The sequence below is a fragment of the Oreochromis niloticus genome, linkage group LG20, assembly GCF_001858045.2.
Source record: "Oreochromis niloticus isolate F11D_XX linkage group LG20, O_niloticus_UMD_NMBU, whole genome shotgun sequence".
Lineage (NCBI taxonomy): Eukaryota > Metazoa > Chordata > Actinopteri > Cichliformes > Cichlidae > Oreochromis > Oreochromis niloticus.
In genome coordinates this window covers 30,458,898-30,477,626 of record NC_031984.2, presented here as the reverse complement: position 1 = coordinate 30,477,626, position 18,729 = coordinate 30,458,898, and the positions used below count along the sequence as shown (strand labels likewise).

Below are 18,729 nucleotides of genomic sequence, written 5' to 3'. Positions count from 1 at the left end.
CCACGCAGGTGGAGGAAGTGAGGAATGTGATGGAGAAGATTGAGCTCAACAAGGGACAGGATGACCCACTGAGCACTTCAGAGGGGCAAGTGGAGCACGCAGGCAACAAGACCAGCAAAGGTAATTTGTATGTTTGTATGGATTGTATGCTTTATATTTGGAGTCCAGGCTGAATTTTAGAGGAGTACCTGATGGCTGAAACAACAGTAATTTATGTTCCCTGACCAAGGATCAAGGAACATGTATTTTACACCAGTTGATACATGTACAGTCAAATCTATTGAATGTTGATATTATTACATTTAATGTAACCATTTAAAATGATTTTGTTTTTGTTTTTCTCCTAAAATCACATACGTCAACACAGGATCCACCAGGGGGAGAGTTTTTGGTGAAAGCCACAAAAATGATAGAACTTCATTAATCCCTCGGTTGGTTCCTCCGGGAAATTCACTTTCCAGTAGCAGAACACTGACAGAAGTTGCATATTACAGAGTTAGAATATCAAGTAAAGGGGAATGAGAGAGTACGAGCATAAGCATAAAAATATAGCACATATACAGATTTATAAATACAGAATATATAATAGGAATAATAGTGAAATGTACTCATTAATGAGATGAAGACAGCTAAAGTCTGTTGCACAGTGAGAAAACACTACAGCTTAGTTGTTCCTGCCCTCCTTTGTCCTCCTGTTTCCCCTCCCTCTCCCCTCCAGCGAGGAATTAAACAGTTTGATGGCGTGTGGGACAAAGGAGTTTTTAAGTCTGTTGGTCCAAGACCAACCTGTCGCTGAGCAGACTCCTCTGGTTGTTTATGAACATATGCAGAGGATGCCCAGCATTGTCCATAATGTCCAGCATTTTCTTTAATGTCCTCTACTCTGCCTCTGTCACCAGAGTGTCCAGCTTCATGCCAACCACAGTGCTGCTCCCCCAGCACACCACAGCATAGAATAGCACTCCGGCAACCTCAGGAGCTTCCTGCAGATGTTGAAAGACCTCAGTCTCCTGAGGAAGTACAGTCCTACTACTGGAAGTACAGTCTACCTGTTTGTATGTGTTTTTAAGTCTCTTGATGTCATCGTGTCTAACACACACCCTTTATCTCCTCTCTGCAGCTGGACCATTGCATCCAGCCTGCCATTATCACCAAAGACATCTGCATGGTCTTTTACTCCCGAGACCCCAAGATGTCCCCACCCCGTTCTCTCAAGAACCTCTTTGGGACTGGATACTCCAAAACTCCTGACTGGTAAATCTGGGCTGCTGCACCTGTTACAAAGTTTCCTTGTTCATAACTTCTGCTTCATTACAGCAACCGAGTGACTGGGATCTACGAGCTGAGCTTGTGTAAGATGTCTGACACTGGAAGCCCAGGTGAGCGGACATGAAACATGTTTAAAGAACAGCAGCTGTTTTATGATAATTCTGCGGAGAGCTTCATCCTAATGAGGGCTCATGTCCTGAGCAGGGATGCAGAGGAGGAGGAGGAAGGTCCTGGACACATCAGTATCTTACGTGCGTGGAGAGGAGAGCCTGGCTGGCTGGAGGCCCAGAGGAGATAGCCTCATCCTAGAGCACCAGTGGGAGCTAGAGAAGATGGAGCAGCTGCAGGAGGTGGAGCCTTAAAAGATTTATAAAGAAATGAATCTCTGTTTAATATCGTAGAGGGAAAAATGACTTTTCAACTCAAAGACCAAAGTGCTATTCTAAAAAGTTTTTTCTTAGAGTACAGACTTTACAATACTAACCCTCCCCTCTTCTCCCATGACGAGCTTCAGCAGTGCCACCCTCACCCCTTCCTCTACCTGCCCCTCTCTGTCGGACTCCCGCTGTGGCTCCATGGACCAGAAGTAAACATATTTTTAGGAACATTGACCTCGATGTGCAAACGGTTATTGACAGGTTATCTATTTGATTCTAACTTGGTGGTATTTGTGTTAAAGGACCCCTGAGAACAGCTCACGTGCCTCCAGTCCCTCCTGCTCAGACTATGAAAATTTCCCGATGGTTCCCACTCTGGAGACCTCCTACCTTGCGCGGGCTGCAAAGAACGAGTTCCTCAACTTGGTGCCTGATATTGAAGAAATGCGACCAGTGAGTAATGCCATATTAACCCAAATACTGTCACTATGACATGTGTCTCACAGACCAAATGTAAGTCGACACTCATGTTCTCTAGTTCAAGCAGAAATGATGTGGATCGATTCAAATTCCTGAACCTGGATGATTTCAGCTGGAAACAAACCAACTCTGCTTCTTCCTCAGAAAAACAAGCGCTCTCTTAAAAAATAAATAAATGAATAAAATCTCTTCTTTTCAGATCTGTTGTGTCCAAGAAGGGTTTTCTAAGCTTCATGGAGCCTCGCTCTAACTCATGGGTGAAGCATTTTGTGGTTGTTCGCCGGCCCTACGTCTTCATCTACAACAGCGACCAGGACCCCGTGGAGCGAGGTGTCCTCAACCTCTCCACAGCACAGGTGGAATACAGCGAAGACCAGCAGGCCATGCTTAAGGTTTGAGGCAGGATAGAGAAAGGCTGGATGTTACACACTTGTCTTTAATGAGAATTCATTCAAATTGTTTTGGTGCACATTGGCCAGTTTTGGACACATTGATTGATGAAATGGCAAATGGACTGGGATTTATCATTTGAATGAACAAAAATATGGAGGCATCCTCCTGCAGGCCAACAACGAGAACGACATGAACGACTGGCTGTACGCTTTTAATCCTCTGCTAGCAGGAAGGATAAGGTACACACACACAGACACACACACACGCTCCTCTCACACCACAGTCAAACGTGCAGCTTCTGCACCCTTCAAAAACATTCCCTTCTCCTTACAACGTAAAACTCTCCCCGCAGATCTAAGCTGGCGAGGCGGCGCACCGGCCTGACGAAGAACTGAGCGGGCGGAGCGGTTCCACTGTCATCCACGTCATACTTAGATCCTCCTCAATCTGTGTACATACGCCGCCTCTAAACCCCCGATAGTGCCAGTGTCAGTTAGTGAGTCAGTAAAATACTCATGCATTTGTGTTAACATAAAAACTGCAGACTAACTAGAGACAAACAAGCGAGGATCGCTTCATATCTCAGCAGTTTAAAAAACAAAACAATGACCGATTGTTCCTGCAGGAGTAGATTTGGGCCCCTTTTTGCTTTTTCATCCCAAGGAATAAAAACAAGGTTACAAGGAGATGAGGAGGACTAGGAGGATGAAAACGAATTAAGGAGAGAACTTGATGTGTACATGCGGTCTGTTCTGGGATGAGTGTGGTAGTTAACCCTCATTTAACACATCCCTCTCTGCTCCTCTAGCTCGCTCTATCTCACTGAGAATCAGAAGCCTTGACATTTACTGCTATTAACTTTACACTCTTGTTATAAAGACGCAAAGAAAACACGGTGAAAAGGTTAGAAGGACGTATGGAAAAAAGCATGAAGGTGCAATGTTTCTTTAGTTTTTTTGCTTTGACGGCAGCGGTTAGCCAGCAAAGCTGCTTTTAAATGGCCCACAGGACAGATTACGATGTAGTCACATGACTCCCCTCGCTGTCACACCAGCATCGGCTGAAATCTCTGAAGTGAAGTACTCATGTTCAGCAGCATCACAGGGAACCATGTGTTCATTTTTCTATTCTTATTCTTGAATGAAAACCTCATCTAACTCTCATTGTGTTCATATTTTTTTATTTTAACATTGTTATTTTTTTTCTTATGCTTTTAAACATTCCACAATGAAGGTTTCTATGAAATGTAACAGAGGGCATTTATTTCTTAATTTTTTAACCTTATTTTGCACATGAACACATATCTATAGCAAGGACAGAGACACAGCCACATATGTTGAGTCCAGGATTGTATCTGAGCATCAGGAACAAATGATAAGAGCTCATATCAGGAGTACACTGGATAGCTGTTTCTCAAAGGGTTTAATAGAAGGAAAGAAGTTAAAGGGACTACATATTCAAAGGTCTTATTTCTGATTCTACCCCATGAAAATATTTGTTCTGTGTGCCGTGCTGCAGCTGCTACATTCGGCTCCGGATTCACTTTTTGGCACCTACGCCTCTCGAGATGTGTTAATGCAGACAGGCATTGAAAAACTCTGGTCAACCAACCAGCAGTCTGCCTGCTGTGTCGTATGAAATGCGTGGAAGGAGAGGTACCAACTGTCTGTTACATATAGATGAAAAATAAAGCTCTGACGTGACCTCGGGTCAGCCAGCCTGACGGTCAGAGAAACAGAAACGTGCTGGATTGGGGATCTCTGAGCTGCACATCAAAGATGCACCTATGCACAGATCAAGTCTCAAAAGTGCAATGTACCTCATATACATGTTGATGCGAAGCGCTGCCAGAGCAAACGTTTCCACTTCATTTGCAGAGGTGTTTTTATTTTGGATTGTGTATTTATTGTTTGCAATGTTTATATATTAGTTCGCAGCTCTTTGCAGATATTAATAAAAGGTTGAACTAACTGATCAAATAAAGTCTGTGCGGTTTAGTTGTTCCACTCACATTAAACCAAATGATGGTGTGGCTGTTCGAGTGTGAACTAAGAGAGGGTTTGAATGTAAGAGAGGGGGGGGGGGACCTAACATGTAACCCCCTGCACCTCGACTGAGGAGGTGAGTTACATTAGAGCTTCCTCTTTATTAGAAAGCGGTTTGAGTGAATTAGAAGTCTGTTGGTTTTTTCGGAGGATATCTACTCATTAGTCATGCAAGGCATCCATCTGAACTCTATCAAAATAAAGGTGTATTTTAACTCATTTTAATTTTTTCTAATATCAGAGATATGGGACTATACAAAGTAGCTGGTGACATCTAAAACGACAACAGACTTATTGTGTCTTTCTTCACCTCATCACTTTTTCTGTGTGTGTTTTTCTGTTGATGCCTTTCAAACAAAACTAGCCATGATATTTTCCACCTTCCCCCTCTGAAATTTAATATCAGTTAACCCCAGATGTGTCATGCAGATATCCTAATTGTGTGTATGGTAATCTTGCACCATTGAACTGTTAGTGAATGAGGCAACAATAAAAGTGGGAAACGTGCGTTAGCAGATGAAGTGGTGCCTGCTTATTTCCTGCTTTATGTGAGCTTCTGCTGTAGTTTATTATGTGCTTTAGTCCCAAGAAACCACCCTTTTACTGTGGCGCACAATAAGATCTTCTGATGTTTGGTGTCATCTTCCTGTGATCTCCTGTGAACAGGTGGATTAATTCACTTCAAGTTTATGTATGTAGCACCAAATCACAGCAGGCGCTGAACACTGTAAAGACTCCAGAATAATTATGGAGGCACAACATTTAAAGCTCCCATCCTTCTATCCCACATACCTAAAAGTTAGTTATATGATAAATAGCCCCGTGTTTGTGTAATTGATTTGTAAAATGCAAAGTGGTGACTTTTTCTTTTCAAGTACGTCCTCATATGGAGACAGGTTTTTTTTTTAATGGCCCAAAACAAGTCATTGTTTACAAAAATGTGTACATTTTATTGGGCAGAATGAGGTAAACATTGAAGAAAAGTATGAGAAAACAGAGCATAGGATCTCCGGAGACTGTGGCAACTAGAATTATTAGATACATGTGTGTGTACTAAGGACTGACACAGACAAAGAGTTAATCATACAATGAAGCAATGTCATTTTAAAATGTTTATTTATAAACAGGATAAAACCATTCAAGAATCGAGTCATGAATAAAACAGCAACCTCTGATCTGCTAATTGGGAAACAGAGGATGTCAGTGTATTTTTCAGTGCTAGTTGTCCAAATTGAGTGAGATGACTTCACATTTGAATAGAATCGATTACAAGTTATATTTGGTTTTAATTGAATGCAGTTCAATTTGATTTAAATCAAGCCAATTCACAACATATAAATGTGAAATATATGGAAAGATAAAGGTTGTGCAATAATACAGAGAAAGCCCCAACAATCAAATGATCCCCTATGAGCAAGAATTTGGCAACAGTGGGAAGGAAAAACTCCATTTTCGGCAGAACCAGGCTCAGGGAGGGGCGGCCATCTGCCTCCACCGGTTGGGGATGGGGTAAGAAAATGAAACTAAACTATAGGAAGACAAAGAGGAAAGATGTTCATGATATATATGAAACTTTCCGCTAGCCCTGACTAAAATATTGTTTTTGACAGGAAAGTATTGTTTCATTCATCCATTTAGAGACCATCTGAACCATTTAAGGTGAAGGATTAAGCCTCAACCTAACCCGATTTAGTACTTTGATTTGCAAAGTACTTTTCAACTCTAATAATTGCTAAGAGTATATTTCTTATCATCTATTGGTCATCTGACCTGATAAACTTCAGTTAACATTATAACACAGAAGTGATTGTCTGATCAGAAACTGTTTATTCCACAAGGTGGACAGCAGGAATAAAACAAACCAGATACTAAGAAATAAATTATATAATAAAATATTCTCAATATGCTAAAATTCCCACTGAGACTAGATAAGATTATTCTAAAATTGGTCAAAATACAATTCTCTTCATGCACAAAAATCCCACCCAGTCCCACAACCCAGGACGAATATTCCTTGTGTTCTTGAGCTGGACAGAAATTCCTCTTGCTGAGCGGGGTCCACGCCAGCCGTGTGCCAGGCAGACGAGGAGCCTCCTGTCCCAGTCTCGTCCGTCCACTGGGCCCATCACATCCCAGCCCAGTTAGCATTCTGCATTGGAGTCTGTCGCTCGATACCACCGCGGCTCCCCTCACGTCATCACCTGTAAGTAAAAACAAATAGGAGCCAGAACCATCATCCCGGAAACTGCCCTGGCTTATAGCCATGGCGACCCTCTCCCAACAACACGGCTGCACCCAGAACAACAGTGAGACACTACTCACAAATGCAGGCAGTGTTATACATCTGCCCTGATGTCAATCACATGCGTTGTCTCCTACTGTCGCCGTTCCTGCTGTCGGGACTGGGTCACCACATCACGCTGACCGGTCTCCAGAAGAGGCGTCGCACCCCCCACGATCACGCAGCGGCTCCCTCTTTTCCACCTGGCCTTCATGCGTTCCTCTTCCAATCTAGGGCCTCTCTCCTTCCAGTGCTCAGCTTGCTTCCTTTTAATACGACCTTTAAACAGCTGAAAGGACACCTCTGGATACACCCATGCCTCAACATGTGATCAGTATCAGCTAATTTTTCCCATGCCCAGCCAATCCACAGTGAATTAAAGCAACGTAAAATGACACACTAAAAATATGCGATACCACCAGAATAAAATCATGCAAAACAAAAAAAATACACTCACAAATAGATACTAAAATCAGAATAAAACCAATATAAACGATGAATACAAATTTCTACTGTGTGAAACAGTTTCAGTCTTTGAATGTTTTTCATTTCTTACAATCAGAATTCTCCAATAGATTTTTAGAAGAAAATTATTTTCTTTCATGCATCACCAACTGAACCTTTTATGTTAACGTTTCAAGTTGCAGCCTAACCTCATTTAATTTTGCTTAGCAAAGTACTTGTAACCGGGGCGATTTTAGCCATTTTTGGGGATGCTTCAGCATTCACTTTTCTTTTATTGGTCGGATGAAATATGCTAATTTTTTGAGATAGGAATTTTGGGTTTTCATGAGTTATGTATGCCAAAAATCATCAATATTAAAACAATGAAAGGCTTGAACTACTTCAGTTGTGTGTAATGAATCTAAAATATATGAAAGTCTAATGTTTATCAGTACATTACAGGAAATAATGAACTTTATCACAATATGCTAATTTTTTGAGAAGGACCTGTATTTACATTATTAATATCTCTGAACAGATTTTGTATTTACATTTCAGTGCTCCATGTCATCCAGGATTAACTGGAGCAGGTGAGGCATGCTGATGGAGGGGACATCTATGCACAACGATATTAAGTCCATCCACTTTAGCTGGATCCAGTTCCTAAAGATCCTGTCCTTGCTCCTGGCACCTTTCTTCCAATTGCACAGGAGGACCTCTGAAATCCAGGCCGCGATGTAAAAAGCCCTGTGACCATAGGGCTCTTTGGTGAGCAGCTTCTGCTTCATGAAAAGCTTCTCGAGGAAGATTTGTATAAATGATGGTGAGCTGACCATCTTGAGCAGGGGCAGCCAAAAGCGCAGAAACCTTTTTGGCAGTCTGGGCTCCGTGAGACTGGCACTGGAGGAGGTGTCACAGCACAATTCTTCCAGCTGTTCAACTGTAGGAACCAGAAATCCATCCTCCAGCAGCACATCAATAAACAGATTACTGGACTTCATGGCAAACTTTCTGATTCTATTTAATATGCCACCTTCCTGCCGCTTGAGGCCAGTCTCCTTATACTTCGCCCATGTCACTACCCGATCCGTACCGGAAACCCGATCGGTACCCCGCATGCGCGAAAGGTGTCTACTTCCGGTCGAAGCATTTTACGATAGTTTTTTTTTTCCGAGTTATTAAGTTTAATAACAATAACAAAATAAATAATAAGACTCAAGAAATAAATAAAAAAAAACCTCAGTGACTGAAACAAGGTTCCATGCATTACCAAGAGCATGACGCCCCCCCCCCAGAAAAAACAAAAACAAAAACAAAAAAAAAACCCTCAAATCCTTTCAAACGCTCTTCCCGCTTTCATCCAGCCATTCGCTTCCGCTTATCCTTTTCAGGGTGGCGGGGGCGCTGGAGCCTATCCCAGCTGTCATAGGCTGGAGGAGGTGTCACAGCCAAATTGTTCCAGCTGCTCAAAAGTAGGAATCAGAAATCCATCCTCCAGCAGCACATCAATAAACTGATTCCTGGACTTCATGGCAAACGTTTTGATCCTTTGTAATATGCCACCTTCCTGCCTTCTTCTTCTTCTTCAGTCAAGTTTAACGGCAGCTTGCATCCAAAACTGTTGCATTACTGCCATCTCCTGGCTGTTAATCGTCCGTCACTCCTGAATCCTTAGATCCTCTTGATGAGACCAGTATTTCTCAAAAAACGAAAAACCACCACTTTCCCTTCACCATGACTTAACTTATTAACCACTTGTTCAAACGTAAGTTCCCTTCCACCACTCATTTCACCCCACATCACCCTCCTGTGACTTGCATACTTCCTACAACTAAGGAGTACATGCTCAACCGTCTCCATATCAGTGCACACATCACACAACCCAGTCGGATGTTTACCTATCCTAAAAAGAGTACCATTTAAAAACCAGTGGCCCGTTCGTATTCTACTGATAACAACCTCCTCTTGTCTCTTTAATCCGCTACTCCTCTTAGCTTCTATTGTGTTTTGCACCCTATCTAAATGTCTCCCTTTTGTTTCATTATCCCATGCCATTTGCCAGAAGTTCTTACTTTCTGTCCAAACTACACTTTTCCCTTCAGATTTTGACAATGGTATCTGTACATCTATGTCGACTCTTTTAACAGCTGCTTTGGCCAACCTATCTGCGCTTTCATTACCCAAAATACCCACATGAGCCGGAGTCCACATTATTACCACATGTTTATTTTGGTCAGACAGTCTATGATGAGCAAAAAGAATGTCATACAGAATTTGCTGATGGGTAGTTGTCCATCCTTGTTCAATACTTAATAATGCGGACAATGAATCACTGCATATCAGGACTTTGGAGACTCTGCTGTCTTCCAGCCATTCTAGAGCCAGCAGTATGGCATACAATTCAACTGCATATACACTCAGACGAGTTGATGTTCTTTTCGCAATCTTGATATTTAACTCCGGAATTACCACTGCTACACTAGTTGCTTCAGTCTTAGGATCTTTTGACCCATCTGTATACACCTGTAAAAAGTCACTGTATTTGCTGTCCAATCTGTTATAGAATTTTTGACAAATATCTGTGGTCACGTTCCTCTTTTTAGTGTCCGTTAATGATTTGTCTACGTCAATATATTTCAATATCCATATGGGTCGTAAAGGCCACAACACTGTCTGATTGAAGTCTTTGTCATACACTTTAAAAGTTCTTGCTCTATCATCCCCAACCCACCCAAAACTATTTTTAAAAACCTTTCCTCTTTCCCAACAAGTCCCTAACACTTTCTTAACAGGATGGTTTTCGTCATGACCTTTCAAATTTATCCAATAATTAACCAACAGCTGTTGCCTTCTAATATACAGTGGCATTTCTCCCGATTCCACTTGTAGAGCACATATTGGTGTTGTTTTTACTGCCCCTAAGCAAAGTCTCAGTGCTTGAGCTTGAATTACATCCAGCTTCTTCAAGGAAGTCTTAGCCGCTGATCCATATACCACACACCCATAATCCAATCTTGATCGAATCATCGTGAGATAAATACTCTTAAGTGCAGCAAAATTAGCACCCCATGTCAGTCCCGCTAAACACCTCAAAATATTAAGAACCTTTTTACTTTTCCCCACAACGTGCTCTATGTGATGTTTCCAAGTTAATCTCTTGTCAAAAACCACACCCAAAAAACGAAAACAATCCACCCTTTCTGTTTCCCATATAAGTATAAGCGTTTATTTCCCCCAATTTTCTTATTTGTGAAAAACATTACTTTAGTTTTCTCAACAGAAAATTTAAAACCCCATTCTACACCCCACTTTTCTACTTTACCTATCCCCTCTTGAAGTTTCCGGACGAGATGGTCAACATTCTTCCCCCTCACCCATAATGCTCCATCGTCAGCAAAAAGTGATTTACCATAACTACCAGACACATCTTTAAAAATATCATTGATCATAAGTGAGAAAACCGTTGGACTAACTACACTTCCCTGAGGAGTTACATTTTCTATCACACACGGCTCAGAAACATGCGACCCTATTTTAACTTGAATTGTTCTGTCACATAAAAAGTCTAACACCCAATTAAACATACTTCCTCCTACCCCTGCTTCATGTAGCTTAATCAGTAGACCGTCTCTCCAAAGCATATCATATGCCTTTTCTACATCAAAGAAGACAGCAACCACCACCTCTTTATTAACTTGCGCCTTCCTGATATCATCTTCCAGACATAAGACAGGATCCATCGTCCCTCTTCCTCTACGAAAACCACTCTGATAGGGTGCTAAGACATTTCTTGACTCTAAAAAGTGAACCAATCTCTCATTCACCATCCGTTCCATTAGTTTACACATATTGGAAGTCAGAGCAATGGGCCTATAATTTCCAGGATCGCTATGGTCTTTCCCTGGTTTCTTTATCGGTACAATCAGCGCTTCTTTCCACCGACGTGGGAGACGCCCTACTGTCCATACCTTATTAAACAACATTAGCAATTTATTTAATGCTTCATCACTTAGATGTTTCAGCATAACATAACATATCTCATCCTTCCCTGGAGCACTGTTCCTAGTTCTGCCCAGAGCTCTTTTCAGTTCTCCAATAGAAAAGGGACAGCCCATTACATCTGCAGTACTTTCCTTCCTCCCTAAAACGTCAAGATGTCTTTCTTTAGTTCTCCCTCTTCCTCGTTTACTTTCCTCTGATAAATTTCTCCCACTATGTACATCAACAAAAGTACTAGCCAACAAATCAACTTTTTCCCCATCAGTAACAGCTACTTGATTATTCTTTTCAAGAACTGGATAACTCCAGTCTCTTCTGTCTCCCCCCATTTTCCTGATCATCCCCCACACTTCCCCCAATTGAGTACTACTACCAAGTGTACTACATAAATCTCTCCAGTACGTTCTCTTAGTTCTTATTGTACTTCTGACTCTTGCTTGTGCTTTTTTGTAGTCAATTAAGTGTTGAAAATTATGAGACCGTTTGACCAACTTAAATGCTCTATTTCGTTCTCTAACTACTAACTGACATTCAGCAGTCCACCATGGGACTGCTCTCCTTCTAACTCTCCCTGTTGTCTTTGGAATAGCCTCCTCAGCAGCGCTTAGAATACATTGACTGATTTTGTGAGTCATATCTTCGACACTCAAATGATTTTGAACTTGTAAAAGCTTCCTCTCACAAACCCTACTAAACTTCCCCCAGTTCGCCTTCCCAAACACCCACTTCCCCCCTAACGTTTCAGGTACCTGCATGTGACCAAACCTTATTTTACTCACAACCAGATAATGATCACTACCAAACGACTTATTGTTTACTCGCCATTCACATAATGGCGCCAAAGAACTAGAAGCAAAAGTCAAGTCTAATACGGATTCCTTACCAGAGCTAATATCAATTCGTGTCTTCCTCCCATCATTCAAACATACAAGATTTTTACTGTCCAGAAATTCCTCTAACACTCCCCCATTGTAGTCTGTTTTGTCACTCCCCCATAACAAATGGTGTGCATTAAAATCCCCACACCATATAATATTTCCTTTCATGTCCAGTTCCTCCAGCTTATTTAACTCGAACTTTTTACAAGGATTATAAAAATTAACAACCATAATCACCTTCCCTCCCATCCAAACCTGTATCACTACATACTCCAAATCCCCTTCCCTGTCACCTATCTTGTACGGAATACCTTCCTTAATCAACGTAAGACACCCAGCACTAGTCCCTTCTTCCCTATCATATCTAACAGCAATATACCCATACACTCTAAAATCCAAAAAAAGCTTCAACCATGTTTCCTGAATACAAATTCGGTCAGGTTTTTCTGTCTGTTCATATATAAACTGCTTAAAATCTTGACCATTTGACAAGAGACTCCTGGCATTCCACTGTAAGAGTAATATGGTTATAAGAACTAACCACCACATTATCCCTCTTGACTTGCCTGACTAATTAGTTCACCTCTTATATCCTCCCACCTGATATTCTTCATGTCTAAACATGTCTAAACTATGACATGCCGCCTTCACAATAATCTGGATCCTCTCTGTCTTGGACTTCACATCTGAAGTTGCATTTATTACCCCCGCAACGAATGTCACCATCTTCTTCTTCTATTTTCCTTTCAACCATTGCCATAACCTTCTCCATTACTTGTTTCTCCTCTACCCTGTGTTTCCCAATCTGTCTCTCTTGCTCCACCATTTTACATGCCTCTGCATATGTCACTCTCTGCAGTACCCTGGTTTTTTGAACGACTGTCTGCTGCCTCAACACTTCACATCCCCAAAAAGCAACACTGTGCTCCCCTCCACAATTACAGCATTTAGGTTTTACTCCCACACCACACTTCCCATATTCATGATCACCAGAACATCGAGCACATCTCCTCTTCCCTTTACACACTTTGGCAATATGTCCAAATTCTTGGCAATTGAAACACCTCATTGGTTTAGGCACAAACTCCCTCACACTGAATCTTAATCCTAATCCAAAGAAGACCTCTTTTGGTACCTCTTTCGTGTCAAATTCCACCACCACAGTTTCTGTTTCTACTTTCTCTGGACCTCTCGTCATTCTCCTTGCTCCTTTAACTTCCCCATTTCTCAGTTTCAAATTCTCCATCAGGTCTTTCATATTTACATTCAACAGCACACCCACAATAACTCCTTTATTTCCACTAGTGCTCCTTTCCCCTACTCTTGCAGTAGTCTTCACTTTGACTTTGCACACCCCCACAAGTTTCCTTGCTCTTTCCACCTGCACTTCTGTGTTACAACCCACCAGTAAATTTCCATCTCTGAGGATCTTAGCATACTTGATTTCCCCAACTCGTGCCTTAAGTGCTCTTGTCAGCTTAAGTGGATCTATTTTCTTCACACCCTCTTCCTCAAACCTGACAATGACATTCATACTCGGATTCGTTCCTTCTTCATTACCTTCACTGTCAGTCCCTTCCGTACTACCCTCACTTCTCTTTTTCCTCTTCCTTTCACTAGCTCTGCACCTCTTCCCTCCCTTTCCCACTTTTTCCCACTCATTCTCGTCACCCTGACCGCCAATCTCTTCCTCTTCACTACCATCCATACTATTCCACTCACTCCTCCCGCTCTCCATCGGGCGCCAACCCTGGTCTATGAGAAGAAGTCTGCAGGAGACCGTTACTGGACCTGTACAGGCCTTCGGCCGACTCTCCTACTTACCTCACTCACACACCAAACCACCAAAAGACAAATCACAAAACACGCCAGTTAACTCAGTGAGGAGCAGACCCTGTACGCCCGGCGTCCACCGCCACTGCCCCCCACCTTCCTGCCAATTGAGGCCAGTCTCCTTATACTTGGCCCAGTACTCTTCTTTGAGCCACTCCAGGGCCGCCTCACATCCCTGTAGCAATGACTTCAGGGATGGAGGAGTCTTCCGGTGAACTTGCCTGTGCCTCACATCGACCAACCACTCTGGGATGTTTAGCTTTTTAGCCCCGGTCTTCATCGTCCGGGGCTTCCTCCTCTTTTTGCCCTCTGTGATGAGGCTGACAAACCTCACCAAGGCCATCTCGTACATCATCGCCATCTCTTTCTTGTTTAGCGGTCCGGACCGGTCACGCACCTGGCAGCGAACCAGATCTGCCGTGCAGTCAATCTCCACAGAAGATACCTTAGGACACCTGTCCCTCCAAGCCGATATCCTCTGTAAGGCTAACCTTTGCAGAGAGGAGTCCCTGGAGAACAAGTTGTGGCGAACCTGATCCCACTCTGCCATTTTACAGAGGACTTACTCAGCGCACACACAGATATTATATTACAAGTCATAACGGTCACGCCTTCGATTTCTTACCGTTTCTTTTCGTACAGCATCCAGGAAATGACGTAGACTGTTTCTACTGCTTCATTTGCATTTTACATTCACTCTGTGGGCACATCTCAGCTAAAATCTCATATAAAACATTTCTACAACCACCAAACACAACGAAAACAAGCCATGATTAAAAGAGCAGTTACGTAAATGCACACTAAGTCCACTAAACAAACAAAACTGAACCACAAATTCATCAGACCTCATGTAACCGGATAAAGAAAGGCTGGTTATCTTCCAGAGCTATCACCGATTCCAAACACCAAGTTTCACCACGCTCTGACTAAAATTCACTGAAAGAGCCGCAAAAGAAGACCACAAAAATGACCACAATTATCTAGAGAATCTAAAGAACAGCACAAATTCCAAAGCATGTAAAACACAAGAGCTGTGTCGAATGTTTCACTTGATTTATACGTTGTTTATTTATACCTCGAGCACCCTTTTTTCTTTTTTAATCATATATATATATATATATATATATGTTTCTTTTTTCACCCATATCACTGGAAAAATGCTTATCTGTTGACAGCGTAAGCCAGCCCACAATACAGCGTGTTATTCTGCCTATTTTACCCTGATGTGCTTAACTGGGGGCACCATTTTTTCCTGAAACTAAAAAGAAATTTACTAACCTGCACAGATATGTGTAGAAGGGACACTAAAATAACAAATCTGAGACCAGATTTTTAAAATATTTTTTATTTGGTTCGAGTTTAAGAAGAACTTATTTTACTATGACAGCATGACTTTGACACTTCTTTCCTTTTCAGATGTTATATTAATAGGAATAGTGAAGTGCATTGAACATACCACTGGATGGCACCAGAGGAACTTTCAGCACTCATATTTTACTGTTAGGGTTATGTACTTTCAGTTCACTGAGGCAATGAAACCTGAAAACAAACCCTGTGTGTGAACATAACACCGAAACTGAGACTGTGTGTGCTGTTCATGAAGGAGTCGTATCCTGTGCTGTTTGAGTGCCAGCTTTGTTGTTGTTAAAGGATGGAAGGATGAGGATGTGTTAGTAGTAGGATACACAGAAGAGCCACCCGGAGGACATAAGAAGGTGACAGATGAAGGTGTGTGTGTGCGTACAGGAGCAAGTCCTGGAAAGGTGTGAAAAAGAATGAAAAAAAGGATTTTAGACAGACAGGAAGTGATAATTATGAACTCAAAGCAGTGTAGCTGCATTTACAATGCATTACTTCCTTACTTATATCACAACAACTAGTGGGGAGAGCTCCCTTGTGTGCCTTATTTGGGAACACTGAATATGACGATTAACATTTTGATTTTTTCCAGAACATAAACTTTTCCTGATAGAGGAGGTAAGCTTAACTGGGCCTCGACTGAACTCACTCTAGCTTTGCTTTTTGTTCTTTTAAATATTATACAACAACATGTTTTTTTCTAAGTTTATATATAGCGCTTATATATATAATTATATATAAGTGCTATATATATATAATATAAGAGAGTTTATATATATAATTTGATATAGAGCTATATATATAGCTCTTCTGAAAATAAATGTACCGGCCACTTTATTAGGTACACATTGGTCCTGTGTACTCTGTATATCCGTCGCATGGATGCAGTCTTGTCTAATCAGTGGTTGGGAGTGAGATTCTCACCGTCATGTAGGCACCAGTTTGGTAATTAACTGTGTCATGGCCTTGAGAAAAGCTTACAGTTAGAGTTTATGAAGACTGAAAAACAGCTACAACTTTTTACAAGAAAGTTACAAATACATATGAATAGTACACAGAGGTTAGAGAAGGTGAAACACAAATTTTCCATCACATTTGTCATTCCCCTTCATCAAGACCAGGTATTTAAGGAGTGGCTGTGGCAGCAGTTGGTTGCCTGATCATTGTCTCCTCTACGGCATTTACTCATGCACACATCCCTGCGGTGATTATCACTTTGTTATTTTGTCCTGAGTGAATGCCCCTTAAAACTCACCTATTTCAGACTTACAGTTTAATACTAGGCAATATAACACAAGAGCGATGCAGCAAACCCAAACCCAAGAGGGAAAAACCAGGGACCAAATGAGTCGACTCCATCTGCCAAAGCAAAAGGTGAAAATAAGAAGAAAATGCAGAAAAATGCAAACCCCAGAGCCAGAAGCCCTCGACCCAATCAAGGCTTTGGCCACATCAGCCCAATGCCCACTTTAAACCCAATAATGGGCTTGGGCAACATTGGCACAATCCACAGTATTTACCGAATCGAGGGCTTGTGCAACATCAGCCTAATCCTGACCTTAGAACCAATAATGGGCCATCTCAACCACAGCCTAATCCTCACTTTATACCAAATGATGGCAGATGTCCATATAATGAGACTAATGAAATGGATGCACTGAGATTCCACCTGCAGGAGGCTCAGCACATGTGGAAAACCAATCTTTACAAAATGACAGCTGCAAACCACAAAGTTCAGTTCAATCCATTTGTATGTAAATACTGTTGAATTGAATTGAACTGAATTAAAGATGATTTGTAGGAGACAGAGTAAGTCACTGAGTGAACCAGGGTATTATAACATCTTACCCATAAAAAATTACGATTGACCAATCAAATAAAAAATTGGATATACCAAAACATCTGAAGTGTGAACATTTAATTTTGTCTCATTTAAAGCACGATAAAATGTCAAATTACAACAGTCTAACAGCTGAAATAAAAATGTTTACATCCTGCTTGAAAACATTGTTCTGTGAATGATATCCACTGTATCTGTGCTGTTGATGCCTTTTGAAAGCATTCCTAATAGCATCTATCAAATGCCTTGCTCAATGGTAAATGGAAGTATTAACAGTTTTCGTAACTGGCTTTGTAAATTGAAATTTTACAGCCTTATACTAGTAAACGCTTGTGCTACACGTGGAAGACAGGTATAGTCAGCTCAGTATCCAACCAATATTATGAAAGTTTTCTCTTTGGCATCCACAGATGCAACAGCTCACAACAAAACAGTGCAAAATGATTTGTGGCAATAAATCTCACACCATTGGAAAGCCAGTTTATTTCCCTTCAAATAGTGACACGTTTGCAAATTGAATATTTTTATGGATTAAACAGCAGAGTTGAGTACGCGGGTAACCCATGTTTAATGATTAAACCACGTACTCAACTCAGCTAATCAGCAACACTTGTGCGATTGCGCCCCCCCCTCCCCAGCCCCAACTCCCAGTAAGCTGAAGACAGCTTCAACCATCTGTCTGTTAAAAAACAGTAACGAGTCAACACCGCATTTTCTTCTTAGTAACGGCGATGTAACAATAGAAATAACAATTATTCAGATTACTAGTTAATGAAAAAAGTAACGACCGTTATTCCCATCACTGATAATGACACGATTATTTGGAAATAAATGACACGAGATAAGCACAAATCTGACTGAGAACGTAAACTTGACCTTAATTGTTCCGTCTGTCCTGCTCACATCTCCAATGTGTGTACACTTCGTCATTAGCGTGTCTTCACTCCACATCGGCCACACCGCTTTGCCAGCTAAAACACCGGTGTCGGCCATTGACTGTACAGTCAATGGTGTCGGCACATAAGGACGCCATCATAACCGTCAACGACGCTGATTAGCGTTTATATGAATGTGAGTTGTATCATGGGCTGGAGTCGCCAGTCACACAGCGCACAGAATCAATTGTTATGAATTTACTTTAATTTCAATCCAGGTTCGATTTTTATTATTATGATTATTATTATGATTATTATTATTATTATTATTATTATTATTATTATTTTGTAGATTTTCTGCACTGCGCACTCCTAACATATTTTCAATTCAATTTCATTTATATTGCACCAAATCAAAACAACAATTGCCTCAAGGTGCTTTGTATTGAGGTGAAAGTGAGAATGTATTGTATGGATCCCGCCCCCAGCAGCCTACACCTATTGGAGCATAACTAGGGGAGGATTCAGGGTCACCTGATCCAGCCCTAACTATATGCTTTAGCAAAAAGACTGCCTGTCTCCTGAATCTAAACTGGAAGCTGGTTCCACAGAAGAGGGGCCTGAAAGCTGAAGGCTTTTATCTTTTATGTATTGTT

General features: G+C 41.4%; 3 long non-coding RNA genes across 4 annotated transcripts; 2 read left to right on the top strand and 1 right to left on the bottom strand.

Annotated features, from left to right (window-relative positions):
• The first annotated feature begins 852 nt into the window (after positions 1–852).
• Positions 853–2,199, top strand: LOC102080757 (kinesin-like protein KIF1B). Its single transcript, XR_266428.3, has 7 exons — positions 853–924; positions 1,121–1,254; positions 1,318–1,379; positions 1,474–1,619; positions 1,731–1,855; positions 1,949–2,099; positions 2,185–2,199. It is a non-coding gene; the product is annotated as a kinesin-like protein KIF1B (long non-coding RNA).
• A 116-nt stretch (positions 2,200–2,315) lies between these two features.
• Positions 2,316–3,082, top strand: LOC112843263 (uncharacterized). Its single transcript, XR_003215482.1, has 2 exons — positions 2,316–2,758; positions 2,872–3,082. It is a non-coding gene; the product is annotated as an uncharacterized LOC112843263 (long non-coding RNA).
• A 3,590-nt stretch (positions 3,083–6,672) lies between these two features.
• LOC102080879 (probable RNA-directed DNA polymerase from transposon X-element) lies at positions 6,673–12,745 on the bottom strand. Of its 2 annotated transcripts, none has more exons than XR_003215610.1 (2): positions 6,887–12,745; positions 6,673–6,765 (listed from the first exon to the last, which is right to left on the bottom strand). It is a non-coding gene; the product is annotated as a probable RNA-directed DNA polymerase from transposon X-element (long non-coding RNA). The 2 variants fall into 2 exon arrangements; XR_002057811.2 differs by having other exon boundaries at positions 6,673–7,134; positions 7,841–12,745.
• Between the last annotated feature and the right edge of the window lie 5,984 nt (positions 12,746–18,729).